Source organism: Podarcis vaucheri, assembly GCF_965113315.1.
Source record: "Podarcis vaucheri genome assembly, chromosome: 3".
Lineage (NCBI taxonomy): Eukaryota > Metazoa > Chordata > Lepidosauria > Squamata > Lacertidae > Podarcis > Podarcis vaucheri.
This window is the reverse complement of record NC_138761.1, coordinates 95000897-95021971: the sequence shown is the minus strand read 5'-3', so window position 1 is coordinate 95021971 and position 21075 is coordinate 95000897. Positions and strand designations below refer to the sequence as shown.

General features: G+C 43.9%; 1 long non-coding RNA gene across 1 annotated transcript; it reads right to left on the bottom strand.

Annotated features, from left to right (window-relative positions):
- Positions 1–13904: 13904 nt before the first annotated feature.
- On the bottom strand, positions 13905–17742 carry LOC309529976. Its single transcript, XR_014218574.1, has 2 exons — positions 17685–17742; positions 13905–14045 (listed from the first exon to the last, which is right to left on the bottom strand). It is a non-coding gene; the product is annotated as an uncharacterized lncRNA (long non-coding RNA).
- Positions 17743–21075: the final 3333 nt, after the last annotated feature.

The window sequence follows — 21075 nt, the reverse complement described above, 5'->3', positions numbered from 1 at the left end:
AATTGTTTTCAAAAAGTATAGGGTTGTATTCCACTATGTTTGAGTAGACTGATTGAATTCAGTGCACATAACTAACTGAAGCCTATTGATCTCAATGTGTCTACTCATTGGATACAACCTATTATAGTTCTAAAGCAGGCAAATGGTGCTTTTATTTATTTAGAATACTTCTATCCTGCTTTGTACAGTCCCAAGAGGCTATCGAAGAAGCATACAACATGTGAATCACATTCATTTTTGGTTATCAGGAACAGAAATACAGGCAGTGACCATTTTGCATGTGTCCAATTGATGCACGATCGCTGAAGCACAGGTCTTTCTGGACCCAGAAGCGGGCAGAATGGGGGAGTGGAATGGGGTGGGACTGGGTAAAATGGGATGTAATCTTGCCTTGCTCACGAGAACTTACAGAATACATGATACTTCTCCAAATCATTGTAAATGTTGGAAATGAATGCCCATATAACACTTTCCTTGTACAGTATCTTTGATTCTCCATTTGAACATATATATTTTTTAATGTAAAAGGTGCCTATCCTTTTACATGTGTTCAAGATGTTCCTGTGGAACATACTTTTTAGGGGGTTCTAATCAGACATGCTGGAATCTTACCTCCAACCATTTGAGACCCTGCACACACTGCGAGATTTCATGTGATTTCTGGCAAAATCTTCCTCCAAATGGCCACGATCGTGCCCAAAATTGGTGGCCATTGGTGGAGGCAGCAGGGCAGGCAGGCACCCACAGATCTCTAAAACATGGCTGTTGTTTATTTTTCAAAAATCCAACTCCTCTTCCTGATTTGGATTTTCTAAATTTGTGTTCCATGTGAGGTTTGATGAAACTACTCTCCCCCACAAAAAGCTTTAACTTCCCTACTGTTCCCCCAGTTGTTGTTGTTTTTCTGGGGGGGGGGGAATCACTTTCCTCAATCCATACTGGTTAAATGTTAAAATGCACATGATTTCCTGAAAGGCACACCTGCCAAGAAATAACACTATCAAAGATTGGAAGAGCGATTTGCTCTAGCCAAAACTGGAAAACAAAATTGGAGCTCTCGGTGTTTCTATTACCTCTGTGGATGACCTAGAATTCTGTTCAGCTTTGTCTTCTTAGCTTGTCTGGTAGATGATTTGAATGTCAGTCTGTCTAGTCTTGGCATAAATATCATCCTTCACCTCTATTAGTAAGAAAAGGATACTTATATATGAAGGTAGACTGCCAGAATGCAAACCAATATTTATCTAGTGTAAGTACTTGACATTTCCAAAGCATTGTTAAAATAATTAAGTTGTTAATTATTTCTAAAGAAAGCAAATGTTACCATTCTTTTTCAAGAAATCTGGAAGCTAATGGAGAATGCTAAGTGAATTTCTCATTGTCACGAATGAGTCAGACTAAATTATAAGTGGAGGATTGAGGGTTTGCTGTCTCTCGGTTTCAAGTTACAAGTAGGTAGCTGTGTTGGTCTGCCGTAGTCAGAGCTTGTGGGATCCATTCAGGGCTTCTTGCTTTCCCTATATACAGGCATCACATGCCCCATAACTGTCCCATTTAACTTGGGACATCCAGGACTCACAGAGGCCAATCCCACCTTCTCTCTGCACCCCAGAATGTCCTCCTTTTTTTGGTCTGGCGCTCCTCTCCTGGTGCCAATTTTGGGGGCAAAAATTTTGGAGGGTATGGCACCATATGATTTCAGCCTATGAACTTTGGAACATAGCTACTGACTTGAATCAATGTTCCCTGAAACAAACTGTTTGCTTATTGCAGTCTTGGAATAATGATACCTAGTGGTATCATTCTAGGATGGGAAACAAGGAGGAAGTCATCAGTTTCATTAGTGTATGCAGAATTGGGTACAATGGAGTCTTTTGCCAATGGTTTGATTACTGATGGGGTAAATGCTATAGGAGGTATGGGGTGAGGGAATCATAGCAAATCTTGTTCAGTTCACACACATTTGTTGTGATACACCTATTTAAAGCATCCCCGACATTCAGAAGGAGGGTGCCAATAATTCATTTTCGTACAGATTCAGCTGGTTCGAGAGGTGAGCTTTTTCGTATAGTCAGCACTGCTATTCATATCCACCCTGAGTCTCTGGGGGATTCCCAGGATGAGATGTGCCTGTCACATCTCATGCTGAAAGTCAGCTGTAATGGCAGGTATAGGCAAGTGTTAACACTTTAATGTCTGCTAGGAATGTCTGCACCACTAGGCCCAACACTGGGCGATTCCGATACATCAATCAGATGCTAATGTTACAAATCATGGTGCTGCCTATTTTCTAATGACATTGAAAATGCAGAAAATGCGTAGATTTTCTTCTTATTTTCAGCTAGCTCCCTAACAAAGTAACAACAACAACCACCACAGATGTGTTCGGAGCCTTTCCTTTTAGAAGACATCTGAAGGCAGCCCTGTTTAGGGAAGTTTTTAATGTTTGATGTTTTATCACATTTTTTATACAGTGGTACCTCGGGTTAAGTACTTCATTCGTTCCGGTGGTCTGTTCTTAACCTGAAACTGTTTTTAATCTGAAGACCACTTTAGCTAATAGGGCCTCCCGCTGCAGCCGCGCCACTAGAGCATGATTTCTGTTCTCATCCTGAAGCAAAGTTCTTAACCCGAGGTAATATTTCTGGGTTAGCGGAGTCTGTAACCTGAAGCGTATGTAACCTGAAGCGTATGTAACCTGAGGTACCACTGTATTCTGTTGGGAGCCATCCAGAGTGGCTGGGGAAACCCAACCAGATGGACAGGGTCTAAATTAACAACAACAACAATTTCCTCTCATGATTTACTTTTCTTTACTCTAAATTACCACCATCAACAATAACTTCCCTTAGCGGTAATGATGTCAGTGGTTTCCTCTATCACTGGCAGCTCTAGTGCTGTGCAAAAGGAAAAAAGAAAAAGAAACAAAGAAAGAGAACGAAAGAAAGAAAAGAAGAAGAAAACGTTCTCCAGTTTCTTGAAATGTCACCCCCCCCCCCGCAAAAGAAGTTTCCTCTGGGATCTGGCACTCAGAAAGTTGCACAGAAGGAAATGCAGCCTTGGGCTGAAAATTGTTCCCATCCCTACAATAAATTATGAGAGTTTGATTTGTAGGAGCATCTCCTCACTGGTCCAATGCCTTGGGGCATCCAGTAATATATATCCTTTGGAGCCCCGTTACTTGCAGCTCCTATATACCGTATTTTTTGCACCATAACACTCACTTTTTTCCTCCTAGAAAGTAAGGGGAAATGTCTGTGCGTGTTATGGAGGGAATGCCTACAGGTGGCACACCTACGGATTTTCCTCCTCTAAAAACTATGTGCGTGTTATGGTCGGGTGCGTGTTATAGAGCAAAAAATATGGTATACGGTGCAAAAGCCAAATTCAATGACATGATGCTAGATTACAAAAATGTGTACAGTGGTACCTCGGGTTACATATGCTTCAGGTTACATATGCTTCAGGTTACAGACTCCGCTAACCCAGAAATAGTGCTTTAGGTTAAGAACTTTGCTTCAGGATAAGAACAGAAATCATGCTCCGGCGGCGCAGCCCCAGCAGGAGGCCTCATTAGCTAAAGTGGTGCTTCAGGTTAGGAACAGTTTCAGGTTATGTACGGACCTCCAGAACGAATTAAGTACTTAACCTGCGGTACCACTGTATGTGTGTGCGAGAGTGATACCATATAGCCAAGAGGCACTATATTTAAAGCAGTATCATGCCACTTTAAACGGTCATGGCTCCGCCACCCCAAGAATCCTGGGAACTGTTGTTTGTTAAGGGTGCTGAGAGATGTTCAGAGAACCCACCATTCCCTCACAGAGCTACAGTTCTCAGGGTGGTTGAACAATCAGTCCCTCGCCCCAGGGAGCTCTGGGAACCGTGGCTCTGTGAGAGGAATGAGGATCTCCTAACAACTTCCAGTGGTCTCTGGTTTACAGGGCCGGAAATGAATTTTACTCTCAACCACAAATGGCTCTAGACTGAGAGGTTTTTTGCCTTTCAGTTGATAGCAAGTGTTTGCTAGACATCTCACCTTCACTGTCACAAATTCAGAAGATGTGGAAATGGCATTGGGCAGAGTATAGGCATATAGACCCCTTAAGGGGCCTTGAGTGGTGAACAGTCCCCAGCCCTAGGCTGAGAAGGCTGGTCTGGTCAATAGCCATCTCAAGTTACTCACAGTCCCAGTCCTGTAGTATTGCGCCACATTGAGTCTCCAGTGCTGCATAACTCCCAATACAATGCCCTGTCAGGTGTGTAGGGATTAAGATTGGACTTCGGGTCAGAAGATCCTAACCAAAGCCTTTGCATGCAGCCCCACCGACTGGTCAAACTGTGGCCAATTTTCACAAGCATGTCTCTTGGTCTGTTGTTGGCTTGCACCCTCACCTGGCCTTGAAGGAGGCCGCAGGATGCCTGCCCCACAATCCTGGGAAGCACTTGGGGGCAACTAGTGAGATCACCCTCTTTGGCATTCATTGGGCAGGGGAGCAGACAAACATTCTCAGATGTTAACATTCACTTGCAAATGTCTTGAGTTCCCATCTACTGGGTACTGAATGAAACAAACTTCCAGTTTCAGCCCAATAAGCAATTTATTTTTTGTCCAGTTGCAGAGAATCCTTATTTGTTCACATTATTATTTCTAGAAGATTGTGTGCAGCTCAATGTCTTGGCAGAATGATTGGTTTTAGATGCCTATCTTTCACATGAAGTGAATGATTGAAACTAAGCCGTTTTCACCCACCAGCAAAGCATCTAGTCCTGTTTACCCACCATGTCACGTAATTTCATAAGATACACTCTTTTAAAAATGAGAATATTTCTGCACCCTCCATGCTCAGATATGGACTTGCAACCAAACTACCCGCATTGCTCTTTGGTGGTAGAGGGGGAGGGGTAAACACCAGGTTAGTTAGTTGGCAAGTAATAGGAAATTAATAGGAGGGACACGGGTGGCGCTGTGGGTTAAACCACTGAGCCTAGGACTTGCCAATCAGAAGTTTGGCGGTTTGAATCCCCACGACAGGGTGAGCTCCCGTTGTTCGGTCCCTGCTCCTGTCAACCTAGCAGTTCGAAAGCACCTCAAAGTGCAAGTAGATAAATAGGTACCGCTCCAGCGGGAAGGTAAATGGTGTTTCCGTGCGCTGCTCTGGTTCACCAGAAGCGGCTTAGTCATGCTGGCCACATGACCCGGAAGCTGTACACCGGCTCCCTCAGCCAATAAAGCGAGATGAGCACCGTAACCCCAGAGTCGGTCATGACTGGACCTAATGGTCAGGGGTCCCTTTACCTTTACCTAATAGGAAATACCCCTTATGGAGAATGACTACTAGTCAGAAAAGTGAATTCTGGGCTTGACTGGCAAATGGTCTTACCTGCTGTGAGTTATCTTCCTGTGGCTCCTCTTTAGACAGGCAACCAACTGGGGCTTTTAATTGTTTGTTATTCCAGGTTTTGCAGCTGGTTGTTTAGATTTGAAATTGGATTTCTGATTTTAAAGGTTGCCTTAGTTTGCTTTTTAACTGTGAATGTTGTGCTATTGCCTTGTTAATTGTGACAAACTTTTTGACATGGGATCTATGAGCATAAGGAATGAAGAGACAGCAAGCAAAAAAAAAAAGTAAAACATTATCACAGATAATTTTGTTGTTAAATTTGTATAGCATCCTTCATCTGAAGATCCCAGGGTGGTTCACAATAGAAAAATACAGAATGAGACTACAAAATAAAACAAAAACAAACCAATGACCCCCTTCCCACAAAAACATTTTTAAAATCTTTGCCAAGAGTGACAAATGATTAAATTGCTGAACAGGCTAGTTCATAAAAATTAAAACAATCCTTTTCTTACCATCTGCATAATATTTATTGAAGCCTAGGAATTACTTGAGGAGCCATTCCTAAGCCAAATAATCATGTCACCTTCCTAGAATGCAACATAGACCATTTAGCATTAAAAAAATCCATGTCCTTGCTCCATTCAATAAGTTTTGTAAAAAGGAATGTTACATACCCGTCAACTGCCCTGAAAAAACTCAGACATCCCATTTCCCCCCATGAGAGCACAGCATCCATTTAGGGCACCTTGCTCTTGTGTGGTTTTAGGCTGAGATCTCACCCCCCCAAAAAAAAGCGCAAGTCACATGAGTCATGTGACTTGCCCAGCATTTTGGACCCAGAAGATGGTATCCCAGATTTGGGCCACGTTGTGCTGCAGGATATGATGTTAGCTACTGGGCAGAATCTATACAGTGGTACCTCGGGTTACATATGCTTCAGGTTACAGACTCTGCTAACCCAGAAATAGTACTCGGGTTAAGAACTTTGCTTCAGGATGAGAACAGAAATCGTGCAGCAGCGGTGCGGCAGCAAAGGGAGGCCCCATTAGCTAAAGTGGTGCTTCAGGTTAAGAACAGTTTCAGGTTAAGAATGGACCTCCAGAACGAATTAAGTTCTTAACCCGAGGTACCACTGTACAGTGCAATTAAAACACAAAGGGCATCATATTAGTGACAAGAGTGAAGCCTTTGCCAAAGACTAGCTGAGCTGCAGTGATGTCATAGAGGAGTGGAGCCTGTGGAGTTGCTGGCTGCTATTGGCTAAACTGGCCTGAATCTAATAAGACAGACACAAGCTGGTAAAAAGGAAGACATGGGCCTCAGAAAGGAGGATGCAGAAACCTCTGAACTGAGCAGCAGGGAAGGGTCTATTTAGAAGAGGAGTACTGGAAGGGAAGAGAGGAGAAAGCAAGACAAGCTGAGAAAGAATGTGCACAGAGAAAAGATACACATGGCTCTCATCTTCAGATTTGTAATCACCAACCAGATTAGATGCTGCAGGTCCCTAGTCTGAATATATTCGGTTGGAAAACAGTGAAAATTCCAGGAGCGCCCTTTGCCTTGCTTAGAAAATATATCAGCAGGCAACATAAAATGCTCAAATCGGTTTTACGCTTCCTACTGTTGGGTCACTAAAGAATGAGGGAGAGATTTATTTTTTTAAAATCTTACTTCCAGTAAACATACTTAGTTGCTCTTTCCTAATGTCTTGGTTGACATTTAAGTGTTCACAAATCATGCATTTCTAATAATCTTGGGAAAATGTCAGTGTGTTCTCTAATGGGGTGCTTCTGCAGAGTAACCTCTGGCTGCCTTTCACATGTGGGCTTTCAGCGCCATCACTTATTGCCAGGCCACTGCAACTGACAAAGTGCCTAACCTCATGTCACTGAATAAGCAGAGGCACCTCTCAATGAGGCTTCTCTTAGAAGCTTCTGCCTTCTGGTCACCACACAGAGGGAGGAGCTTCAAAAGAGCCAAGCAGTGCTATTTTTCTAGAAAAAAGAAGTGCCAGAACTCACCATGAACACCTCCCTTGTTATCTTAGAATGGCAATGGTTCCCACCTGAGAGGTGCCAGAACTGAGTTCCTGTGAGTTTCCACCTGGAGCCAAGGCAGCTTTTTCTGCTTTGGATGCCATGTTTGAAGAAAATAAAGATATTTAGCAGAGTGGAGGAAAGATATCTCACCAATTTAAGTGGAAGATTTTCTAAATTTAATCTCTGTTTATGAGAGGATAGTGAAGCAAAATTCCATATGTCAGTATTAGAGTAGAGGAGAGAGGCGTGGGTGCCCACAATAATTTTTCCAGGGCAGGGGGAAGAAAAACAATGGAAGCAGGAGCGGCCTAGTTGTTCAACCCCCCCCCCCAAAGAGAGAACAGTGACTGTACATTTTGCTTCACATGTCAGGTTCTACAAGTGGTTTTGTTGCGCTAGGGTGCTCAAGTATTTTACTTGATGTTAAATGCACAAACCTACAGTTACACTCAAATTCCTGTTACAGATAGGTAGCCGTGTTGGTCTGCCATAGTCAAAATAAAAAAATTCCTTCCAGTAGCACCTTAAAGACCAACTAAGTTAGTTCTTGGTATGAGCTTTCGTGTGCATGCACACTTCTTCAGATACACTGAAACAGAAGTTGCCAGATCCTTCTATATAGTGAGAAGGTGGGGAGGGGTATTACTCAGAAGGGTGGTGCGAATAGGAGATTGGCAGATAGCTGAGATGAGCCTGTTGACGACAACATCACACATACCATCTGGCCCCAACAACATCACACATACCATCTTGGGACTATTCAATTGCTCATCGTCTAACATTGTGTATGCCATCAAATGCCAACAGTGTCCTTCAGCTCTCTATATTGGACAAACAGGCCAAACCTTACGCCAAAGAATAAATGGACATAAATCTGACATCAAGAATCACAAAACAGAGAAACCAGTAGGAGAACACTTCAATCTCCCAGGACATTCTATACAAGATCTCAAAGTAGCTGTTTTACTACAAAGGAATTTCAGAAATAGACTGGAAAGAGAAGCTGCTGAATTACAACTCATTACCAAACTTAAAACCATGGAGAGACCTGGTTTGAACAAAGACATTGGATTCTTATCCCATTATACATAACTAAGCCATTTCTCACCTTTTCACCCCTTGCCTTTTCCTGTAAGACCTATTACAGTCGTTAAGAGTCGTCAACAGGCTCATCTCAGCTATCTGCCAATCTCCTATTCGCACCACCCTTCTGAGTAATACCCCTCCCCACCTTCTCACTATATAGAAGGATCTGGCAACTTCTGTTTCAGTGTATCTGAAGAAGTGTGCATGCACACGAAAGCTCATACCAAGAACTAACTTAGTTGGTCTTTAAGGTGCTACTGGAAGGAATTTTTTTATTTTGACTCAAATTCCTGTTTTGGAGAAGGGAGCGGTTTGGAGGTACTCCATGCTGTGAGATGGTGGAGATATTTGTGTGTGTGTGTGTGTGTGTGTGTGCACTGTTGATTTTAAGAAAGGAAGAGAGACGAAAGAAACCTCACCAGCTTTGAGGCAACAGATGCACGAATTTCCCAACACTCTTTGAGGCGGATTTCAAATTACACTATTGATAGTCAACCTAAAGAAAAGCCAAGGGTAATTAGGTTTCAACCACCTGAAACAGAAGGTTTCAGATTAATCCAATGTGCCCGATGCAATCGTAATGTAAATAATTATAGACATTCACAGTCTGAAAAGTTTGCTCAGCTTTTCTTTTCCTCCAAGGTGACATTCATTGGTTTCTGACTATTTGACTAACTGCCTGGCTATGTACGCAGCAAATGTTTTTCTGCTTTACAAATCTCCTTGGGAAAAGGAAGCTACTTCAGCCTTACAACATGTAAAGCTCTTAACACAATTTATAATTCTGAATCATAGAATTATAGAGTTGGAAGGGACCCCAAGGGTCATCTAGTCCAGCCCCCTGCAATGCAGGAATCTCAGCTCAAGCATCCATGACAGGTGGCCATCCAGCCTCTGCTTAAAAACATCCAAGGAAGGAGAGTCCACAACCTCCAAAGGGAGACCTTTCCACTGTCGACCATGAAGAGAAATAAATTAAAACGGGGTGAGGAATAATAGCTGAAGTTTAGAAAACAATTTTTAAGTGCTTTCACCAGCTACATACCAGTTTAGTTGACATGCTTAGCAAAAACAACAACAAACAACAACAACAATAGAATGGAGTATCCTAGGAAAAGGCATGGCTGGCCTGAACCCTGAAGTGAAGCATTCCACACTGCAATATTTTTTTGTCACAGAGCCCTCTTATATTACAGTTACCACCACAGACCAATGAGATATAAGCAGCAGGTCCATCAATGAGGCTGTGAGGAATGTTAATGAAGCACTTTGCTACACCTCCCAACTTTCAGAATATTCTTCCTTTTCTGCTTTTCGGTTTCTATTCCCAGAGTTGTGTTTATTTGGGCCCATCTAGAAGAAGAAGATGGGACGCGGGTGGCGCTGTGGGTAAAAGCCTCAGCGCCTAGGGCTTGCCGATCGAAAGGTCGGCGGTTCGAATCCCCGCGGCGGGGTGCGCTCCCGCTGCTCGGTCCCAGCGCCTGCCAACCTAGCAGTTCGAAAGCACCCCCGGGTGCAAGTAGATAAATAGGTACCGCTTACCAGCGGGAAGGTAAACGGCGTTTCTGTGTGCTGCGCTGGCTCGCCAGATGCAGCTTTGTCACGCTGGCCACGTGACCCGGAAGTGTCTCCGGCAGCGCTGGCCCCCGGCCTCTTGAGTGAGATGGGCGCACAAACCCCAGAGTCTGTCAAGACTGGCCTGTTCGGGCAGGGGTACCTTTACCTTTAGAAGAAGAAGAAGAGGAGGAGGAGGAGGAGGAGGAGGAGGAGTTTGGATTTGATATCCCGCTTTATTACTACCCTAAGGAGTCTCAAAGCGGCTAACATTCTCCCTTCCTCCCTTCCGTTCCTCCCCCATAAAAAACACTCTTTCCCTTCCTCTCCCACAAGAAACACTCTGTGAGGTAAGTGAGGCCGAGAGACTTCAGAGAAGTGTGGCTGGCCCAAGGTCACCCAGCAGCTGCATGTGGAGGAGCGGGGACGCGAACCTGGTTCACCAGATTACAAGTCTACCGCTCTTAACTACTACACCACAGTTGCTCTCTAGTCTAGTCTAGCTTCCTATTCTCACAGTGGGTAACCAGATTCTTATGGGATCCTCACAAACAGGAGCCGAGCACAGCACCACTTTCCCCTCCTGCAGCTTCCAGCAGTTGGTATTCAGAAGTATACTGCCTTTCACCATGGAGGCAGGGCACGTCTATTGTCGCTGGTAGTTCCTCATAGGTTCCCTTGCAGATTTATTAAATATGCTTGTTCATTTAAAATGGCATAGTTTAATAACCTTGCGAGATGGGGGAGACTGAGAGACTGGGACCAGTCTAAGGTCACCCAGTGAGCTTCATGCCTGAGCAGGGATTTGAACTCTGTTCTGCCAGGTCCTAGTTCTACTCTCTAACCACTAATCCACGAGCTGCTAAAATGCAAACGGGTTGAACACAATCAGAGATGGCTAGTAATTTTCATGAAACCACTTTTAGTGCATTCATTAGCAGCCGCTACTCTGTAAACATCCTTAAAATGGTGTTTCTGACCGCCTTCCCAGTGCCAGGGGAAGCTAACAACAATTGTGGAATGGAAGGGTGCTTTTTCAAAATTTTGTTCTATTGTACCGTTTCCCAGGGAACCAATTTAACCTAATGATGGTGAGCAATGGCTAATACTTAATTAGGTTGTTATAAAGACCCCTCCTCCAATTAAATGGAATTTGGTCACCAGCAGCTGGTTAAGTAGTGACTTATCCCGGTATTAAAGAGGTGGAAAATACATTTTGCTTTTCTTGTTGCTTCTTCTCAATTCAAGATGAAAATGAAAGGTAATGATAAACAGAGGGAGGGTTGGGAGGCTATAGCTCTCATAGTTCCCCTTTGTTTACACTGGAGTCATGCATATGTAAGACCATAAAAATGCTTGACTTTCAATGCAATCAAAGTCACATCCACACCATACAATGAAATCACGTTTAAAGAACATGGGTTCTCCCAAGGAATCCTGGGAACTGTACTTTGTTAAGGGTTCCTGGAATTATAGGGTTTAACTACAGTTCCCAGGTTTCTTTGGGGGAAAGCCATGTGCTTTCAACATCTGGTGTGTGGTGACCTCATTCCCTGCTTCTTCAGTGTGATTTTTGGTATGGCTACTATCCATGTTGGATTTTTCTTTTAAATAAACCCATTCATTCATAGGAATATATGTTTGTTCCAGGTGGGTCAGCCTTCCAACAACCATAGTTTTACTACTTCAGTCAAATACAGTGGTACCTCTGGGCATGAACTTAATTTGTTCTGGAGGTCTGTTCTTAACCTGAAACTGTTCTTAACCTGAGGTACCACTTTAGCTAATGGGGCCTCCTCCTGCTGCTGCTGTGCCACCGCCGGGCAATTTCTGTTCTCGTCCTGAGCTAAAGTTCTTAACCCGAGGTACTACTTCCGGGTTAGCAAAGTCTGTAACCCGAAGTGTTTGTAACCTGAAGCGTTTGTAACCTGAGGTACCAGAAAAGCTCTTTAGTGTGGGAAGAATAAAAACTCCTGGCGAGCAATAAATTTATATAAAAAGTAACACGTACCATGAAGACCAATGGCAAAGGAATTAATAATTGCCACCCCAGGTTCTGGTGCCTCATTTAAAACAATGTGAGAAACTCAAAGCGGCCGGAATAGCTGGCAATTCAATGGGAGCAGGAAACGTGTAAAACTCTTGATCCCTTGTGCAGTGGAAAAAATTGATTACTACAGAAGAAGCCTTCCCCTACAGAGGTTCCAGCTCTGTTTTCCTAATTTCTCTTTCAACAAAGACCATCAAATGCCATTAATCTCCAGCTGGTGAGTGAGGGCATTTGCATGCTATATACACCACAGGTGTTGATGATGAGTTTATTACTTTTAATTATAATAATTCCCATACTAAAGCCAGAGCCAAATAGCTTCTTCTTCTTTTATTTACACCTCCGGTTGTGAAGAAATATGAAAACAGAAAATGTATCATTATATCTTATTGAGGTGATAATGAAGCTGCTTTGCTCACACGAGGGGGGAAATGGTTTTGCATGTTTCCTCCATGATGAGTCAGTGAGGCATAATAAGCTACCTGGCATTTAGAGGGCGGAGGACGTCCTGCAAGGAGGTCAAGTTATTATAAAATCACAGCCAGGTGCGGAACGGCGATTTGCTGCTGCAGCAGCTGATCCCAGCCATTTCCTGACATCCAGATCCTCAATATGTTCTCTTGAATGTGTTAGGTGCTTCATAAAGCAGCCATTTTCTCTCTCTTCACATGATCCCTCACATCTGCAGCACGAGACATTTGTGTGGACAAACCTCATGGTTGAACTAAGTTGTGCCTAGCTCACAACAAGTAAGCATCGTGTTCACTTTTCTGCCTGAAAGTAAAACTCTTCAGAGGCCAGTCAAGTACGAAAAACACAGGAAGCTGCCTCACACCCAGTTAGACCATTAGTGCATCTAACTAAGTGTTGTCTTGCTGGCAGAGGAGCTAAATTGAAGGGAGGAAGCCAAATCATGTGCCATAGGGACTCTCTTCTTGAAATTAAAATAATGTCCACACATTTGTTAAAATACAGTGGTACCCCGCAAGACGAACGCCTCGCAAGACGGAAAACCCGCTAGACGAAAGGGTTTTCTGTTTTGGAGGCGCTTCGCAAAACGAATTTCCCTATGGGCTTGCTTCGCAAGACGACAGCCCATAGGGAAATCTCAGGGACAGCGGGGAAGCGCAGTGCGTCTTCCCCACTGTCCTCGGACCTCCTCCCGCCGCCGGCTTCGGAACGAAGCTCCGATGCTGGCAGGGGGGGAACGCCTCCTCCCGCCGCGTGGCATCGGAACGAAGCTCCGATCCCGGGCGGGGGAGGGGAAACGCCTCCTCCCGCCGTGCGGCATCGGAACGAAGCTCCGATCCCGGGCGGGGGAGGGGAAACGCCTCCTCCCACCGCGCGGCATCGGAACGAAGCTCCGATGCGGGGGGGGCACCTTCTCCCGCCGCCCAGCATCGGATGGCTTTCCTGAAGACTTGGGGTGGGAGGAGGGTTTTCCTTCCCACCGCCAACATTCAGAATGCTGTTCTGAATGTTGGCGGTGGGGAGGAAAAACCCTCCTCCCACGCAAGCCCCGGGAACAGAGGGAAAGCGCTGCGCACCTTCCCCTCTGTTCCCGTACCTGTCCTGAAGGCTTGCGGTGCGGAGAAAAGCCCTTCTCCGCACCGCCAGCCTGGCAAGCGGTTTCCCTAGGAACGCATTAATTGATTTTCTATGCATTCCTATGGGAAACCGTGCTTCGCAAGACGAAAAACCCGCAAGAAGAAAAAACTTGCAGAACGAATTAATTTCGTCTTGTGAGGCACCACTGTACTCAAAAGCTCTTACTTGTAGAACATATAGCTAAAGAAGAATATATGCAAAATATTTACATTCACATGATTATCCAAGCATGGACTTAGTTTTTACTTAGTTGACGATTACGGCTTCCTCCTTAAACATTAAAACAAAGTGTGTCTTTCCCTCTTTCCCATATTTGCCCTCAGACTTCTTTACATTCCCTATCAACTTTCATAATTCTTTCTGTAATATATATTCACACAGAAACATTAGCACTCCTTTTTATTGCATTTAGAGAGAGAGTGAGTTATCTAACGCTGTCACTTCTTCAGTGTTCGTGGAGATGCAGCCATTACAATTAAGTCACTCACACACGAAACAAAAAGAAGAATATAAAAAGATACCTCCCATGTGACCAGAGGTAACCAATCACATGAGAGTTGCTCTGAGGAACATTCCAGAATTAAACATCCCAGAAATTAAATTCACAGTAATGCATTTAAGCATTCCCAATTTCAGTAAATTAAATCACTGTACTTAGCATGTCTACTCTGATTTGCTGTCTCTCTCCAAGGTTTAAGACAGGGCACATTCCCAATCCAGGGATTGGACCTGGAACCTTCTATAGGCAAAGTGGTGCTCTACGTCTGAGGTATAGCATCTCCCATTCTTTTCTCCTCCTCCTTCTAGTAGCAAACACCAAGAATGCTATTTATGCTTCATGACTACACCTGCTGTTGTATGGAACATTCCATCTTTTCATTTTTAAAAAACCTTGTGTCATCCCACTGTTTTCAGATTTATTTATTTTTTTAAATCCCCATCCATTATATAGGGATGGGATATCATGTTATTGACCCTCAATTGCAACTGGGATGTTAGTAAATAGGATAAAGGGAAAAGTCTAGACAGTCTTGACAAGGAGACAATTAGGTTTATCTGTGCGTTTTAGATAATTCCTTCCCACCTGTAATTGCAAGAGTCTTTGAAAACCCAACCTTGTAAGTAAAACCTGTCACCTGATACTCTGCAAGTGAAAATGTACAAGTTATTGATTCATGTTCATTTATGAATATCCTGGAATTTGGAGATGCACCAGGGTGCTAGCATAAAGAAAACAAGAAGGAAAGTGAAAACAAGAAAGGCAGCAGATGAGCTGGTGAGTAACAAACAAACAAACACACACACCACCCCCACATGATGCTTTAAATGTCACCCTTCAGTCTTTCTACTTGAGCCCCAGCCCAAACTGAGTGCCAGTAGTGTGATGCCGCATTCCTAATAAAAAGAGGAAACAGAGTTTTGTGGAATACCACAGCATAGTGCCAGATTACAGCAGTCCTGCAGCACCTTCTGGAACAGACACCTCAGGTAGAAACAGAAGCACAGCCAAACAGTATCCCCCACCCAGACAGGCAATTCAAAAGGATCCTACAATCAACTGATGAGGAGTCTTGAATAATCTACATGGTGCATTTCTTCTGTGGTCCACCAAGCCAATCACACCCTACTAAAGGCTCAAAAAACCCAACTGTGTTTGCTGCATGCTTGGTGCTGCAAAAACAGGGGTGATGCACTTGGTGAACAACCTCAAGGTTTCAACATATGTCCTGCATTCTGTGCTAGCCTTGGTTGGTCACAACAAATGGTACAGACCTCTTAATCCTCATACATTATGAGCCTAGTTTACCAAACCATTTTCATCTGACTCCCATTTCTACTATCTGCTAAGTGAATGGGGCAACACACACAAACAATGTTAGATGAAATGATGCCCTTTGCATCTTCTCCTCTACAGTTTGCTACTGCTATACCAAAAGAACTCTTGCCTTATGTTGGCCTTCTTAAATTGCTTTAGGTAAAGGTAAAGGTACCCCTGCCCGAACGGGCCAGTCTTGACAGACTCTGGGGTTTGTGCGCCCATCTCACTCAAGAGGCCGGGGGCCAGCGCTGTCCGGAGACACTTCCGGGTCACGTGGCCAGCGTGACAAAGCTGCATCTGGTGAGCCAGCGCAGCACACGGAACGCCGTTTACCTTCCCGCTGGTAAGCGGTACCTATTTATCTACTTGCACCCGGGGGTGCTTTCGAACTGCTAGGTTGGCAGGCGCTGGGACCGAGCAGCAGGAGCGCACCCCGCCGCGGGGATTCGAACCGCCGACCTTTCGATCGGCAAGCCCTAGGCGCTGAGGCTTTTACCCACAGCGCCACCCGCGTCCCTTAAATTGCTTTAGCTCAGCTTTAAAACTGGTGTTAAGGTAGTAAATAACAACACTGAAGGGTCTCATTGAATCCTGAAGTGAACCTGGTTCTGACGGCAAGCAACAAACAGCACGATTCACCATTTCCCCCAAGCAGTTGTTGACAGTGGTCTTTTTCTCTTTTTTGTTTACAATTAGTCAATATATGTTTAGGCAAAGTAGCAAGTGCCATTGAAAGACCATAGTGCTATTGATGAGTGCTGGAGATATCACAGCAGCAGTCCTAATGAACTGAGCTGAAACTCTGGCTTCCCAAGCTTGTAAAGCGGCCAGTTATCACCACCTCGGTTTGTATGGGATTGGTGGCCACAATGAAGGCACCCAGGGAGTCTGAAGGGTGCAAAGAATTAGCACCCACCTCTGTCTCCAACTGGGATGGCTATAAAGAGGGTTACAGAAATTTGTGGAGGGAAAAGCTATCGATGGCTGCTAATCCTGATTTTCTACCTACTGAATTAGGTGGGCTACAGACATGATCGAGCAGGGCTCCTCTTGGATTCTTAGGTTCCCCAACAGGGCTGGATTAAGACTTTAAGAAGACCCTAAGCACCTTGGTGTCCCCATACATATCTAATTTAAAATATAAACAATAAAACATAAAATTAAATTTTATTTTTTGAAATGAAACAAAACCTACAGTAAGATGAAAAATAATGTTTATTTTTGTGTACTTAACTTTATTTATATTTGAAAAAATTGCTCCTACTTTTGCAAAGTCTTTGATCAGAACCTCATAACTAATCCTATGCAACACATCTGCTTCTATACTTAGTAGAGATAAAGACATCCAGCCTGCCTTGTTGCACAGTTGTTCTGTTGGGATTTTTAATACACTTCAACTGAGAAAATGAATGCTCAGCTGAGCAATTTGTGACCATTAATGTTAAAAATCAAGCCATTTCTGTGGTTCACCCTTCCATTGATGCCCTAAGCACATGCTTATTTTGTTTGATGGTTAATCCAGCCCTGTTCCCCAAGTCTCAAAAACACATGGGGGCAAATGACTGTCCATGCATACTGCCATAACAGTACTGAGGCCCTCTCAGTCAGCTGCGAGTCTTTGCCATTTCTGAAAGACAATTTCAGACCTCAGATCAGGAAGTGGGAAGAGGTGGGTGTTGTCCCAATTACATAGTGTTTTTGGAATCCTGCAGGGTCGAGAGGAGGCAAACCTAATCTGGATAAAATATGGGGAAGTCAGAAGTGGGGCTCCCTATCATAATTCAAACACAAGATCATTTATGCTTGGGAATCAACAGTTTAAGAGCAAACCCATTTCAATGGAGAAAAGCATTACAGGTGAACATCCCAAGAGAAACAAGGCACCAGTTTCAAAACCATCGTGGGCCTTTTCACGATAAGTGGATTTAGAGTACCTCCAGGCTGTCATTGTTTTGCCAGAGGGATGGATTCACATGTCAGAACTTTAGGTTTGCACAATTAGAGTGAATGAAGGTACTCTGTTGTCCTGGGGTGAACAAATGACTGAGAAGATGTACAGACACCTTGCAAACAAATCAGAACGAATGCTCAATAAAGGCTGGATTCAAGCTTTGTGCAAGCAGGCATGCTCAATAAATAGGTCATCTAGAGCTGTCCCCACAATCTTCCCCATATATCACCTGTATTCTGCTGGTTCCAAATCATTGGGCTTCTCAGAGGCTCATCAGGTGTTCTTCAAGAAGACAGCTTTGTTCAGTGCTTCCAGTATTCCCCAGGAACAGCCACAGAGGGGAATAGGGTATGCTTATTCAGTGTGAGAAAAAGTTCAACAGGCCTGACTTGCATTCCCTGTTCAGTAAGCACACATCTCCCAGAACCTTCTTCAATGTGCCATGGTATTGTGGCCTGGACACAGGAACTCCTTGGTAGACAAGTCAATGTCGAAAGGTTCTCTCAGGGTAACATGTGTGAAGACTTTATTGCATTGCCATATTACAGAAAACAGTCAGTTTTGCAAATGTTATGGGCCCAGTTTTTGAAATGAGCTGCCAAGAATAATAATCCCACAGAGAATAGGTGGATGCAAGCATTCAGCAATGCAAATCCATGCAAATAAAGCTGTGATAAGTAAGAAAAACAGATTTTCCAGTACAACCCCCCCTTCTTTTTTCATATGATGCCTCCTTTTAAGCTGTTTGTGAAGAATTAAATCAAAGCATCCCACAGAGCATTAAATCTCTTTTTATTAATAAAGAAATCAATTACTACACACCAGCAATTTACCATTTGCATTCTTTCTGCTCCGCTTCAGATATTTAATAATCATAATGGTATGTAAAGAAGTTTTTAAAAAGAATAAGTGTTTCCTAATTCTCGAAACAATTCTTCAGTTAGTTATAGAAAAAAACAAAACCTTAAATAATAAAAGGAACATTAGTTCTTTTTCCCCAGTTTTTTTAATCTAACAAGATTTTGCCCGTTATTAGAGGAGTTGCTTCAGACTGTGCATTTGATTTTATCTGTGGCATTTATATTTGTGTGCTCAGGCGCAGTGAGCTCACTGCCTGGTATCTTGCATACATGATTAAAGAAACACAGGAAAAACATCACGTTCCTAACCACGATGTTCTGGGATTAAAAAAAAAGGCCACAACTTTATTGATTACAGATGTAAGTGAATTTGTGTCATGTACTGGCTGGATGCAGTACGTGGGAGGCACGAGCTGGGGAACCCCCAAGGGAACCCACAGTGAAAGAAGGCTGAGAGCCAGGGGATTGGTGGTGGGACAACAATGAGTTGTCAGAGAGAGAAGAGGGAGCGGACTGGGAGGAGGAGGTGTCAAAAGCTAAAGAGGCAACAGGGTTTAGTGAGCAGCAAGAGGCTATGGCAGAGAACAGTCCAGAATCAGAGGCAGTAGCAGAGGAGGGTCAAGAGGCAGAGAGGAGACAGGCTGCTGAAAAGCCAGGGAATCTCCCCCTCCTGCTGTGACCAGCTCCACCCCGCCTCCTAGTCTCCCAGAACACGCCGAGAAATGATGAGGGCAGAGCAAAGAGCGACAAGTTGAAGGAGCCTTATGCTGTCAGTGAAGGAACCTGGGAAGGAGCCTTAGGGAGCAAGTTCTCTTTTTTTGAGTCCTGGTGTTATTTCTGTATCTGAGTTTTGAGCTCTGTGGGCCCATCAGCGTATTTGTCATTTGTGGCTCAGTCTTAAGATATTACTGTCATGCCACAAGTCTCCAAACCTGTAAGCTGTGAATTCCCGAAAGCCATTTGGGAACCAACCAGCTTCCCAAAGGCTTTGAAGAGTCAGCATTAGCATGAATATGTCTTCTCAAGATGCTGGTTGTGTTTTCAGTGTGCCGCTGAATTGGGTAATGCAGAGCTCAGGAAGTGCCTCTGCGCTCCTTCTGGGCTGGAGTGTGTGTGCTTCTGCTGAGGCGATGCACTTTTGTTAATCTTGTAATTAAAGGGTAGTGAATTGTAGCATGGGGGCATATTGATTTTACGCCGCATTCATATTTGTGCCATCCTGCATTCGTTGCCACTGTGTTTACCTACATTTGATCAGCTTAAAGACAGCATTAGCCAACTGAGAAAATGAGATTAGAATGAGTTGTTTGGCCTTGCTTGAGGTAAATTCTCCCTTCACTGCTTCCCCCCTGACTAAAATACTTGGTGAAGAGCTACTGAGAAAGGAAATAAACCTACGTGAAGACATTTTTTTCTTCTGATGCTGCAGTAGACAGGGCTTTGATGGGTGAACTAAAACTGGTCAATGAAGATAGAGAAGAAAAATGGGTGCATTGACTCTTCCATATAGTAACTATATCCAGCTTTGAGCATACTAGTGGAAAGGAAGGACATAAATTTAATAAAGGTACATAGGACACAATTCACACTGAAATAAAGAGGAGCTGTCAAGGCCAGGCACCTAATGTTTTTCTGCCTCAGGCAATGAACCAGATGGCTCTACCCCATTCCATTTAAAGAGGTCCCTCCAACTGGCAGTTGAATTTTGCTTTAGGGCTGGTGATGCCTAAGAACAACACACACCGAGCCAAACTTTGCTGCCACTTGCTGCATCCCAGGCAGCTGCCACCTGAGGCAGTCACTTCACTTTACCTAACTGTAGGGCTGGCCCTGGGAACTGTGCAAAAGTACTACTGGCCAAGGAGAGGACAAACACCCAGTGAGGGGTGGACAGAGGGTGACATGGCTCCATCAGTTGACTAGAAGACAGACAGCTGACTGGTGCTAGAAGACTGATGGTTGTCTGGTGCTAAGGTTCTCCCCGGAAAATCGCCTGGATCTGAAGCAAAAGGTTCTAGCTCTTTCAGGCCCTTTTGTGCAATTCATAAGAGAACCACATTTTATAATTTCCTCCTCCATGCTTTTAAAGGAAAAAAGTAATTGTGAGGCCAGCCTGTTTTGTGCAAAGTCCCTGTTTCCCCGCACCCATTTCCCACTGCCTCCACATGTGGACAATATGGCGCCAAAGAGATATTGCTCTGTGCCACTGCTTCCTGAGTTATAAGTGCTTGCAGACAAGGGTTTCTTGTGTGATTGGTACTCCTCTTGCATGCAAGATTTTTTTTGAAGAGTTGACATGGCATCGTTATCATCAAAATGCCACCCTGTATGCCCCACCACATCCGGATATACCCTTTCAAGGGGAAAAAACTGATTACTTTAAAAAGTCCTTACCAATGACTCTGATATCTCAGCAACCCATTCACAGCATAAACTTCCCATCTGGAAGCACCCTAAGTCTTCATGAGCAGTGTTTAGAAGCTGGTAAAGGTGTGCTGCGATTGGGAGCTACTACACTCTGTCATGGTGATGCAGGTAAATAAATAAATAAACCTTTATTTTCACTACACCACCTGTGTGCAGTGAAATTAAGTGAGCCCCCACCCGCCCTACATACACTCAGTCTTGTTCACGCTCTGTGTGCTTGTCAGAAGTCAATTGCAATACAAGAGTGATCAACACCAGGGTGGATATTTTTCTCCTTCCCATTCTTTTTTTTCTTTTTTAAAAATAAATTTATTTGGTTTTTCAGATTAAAAC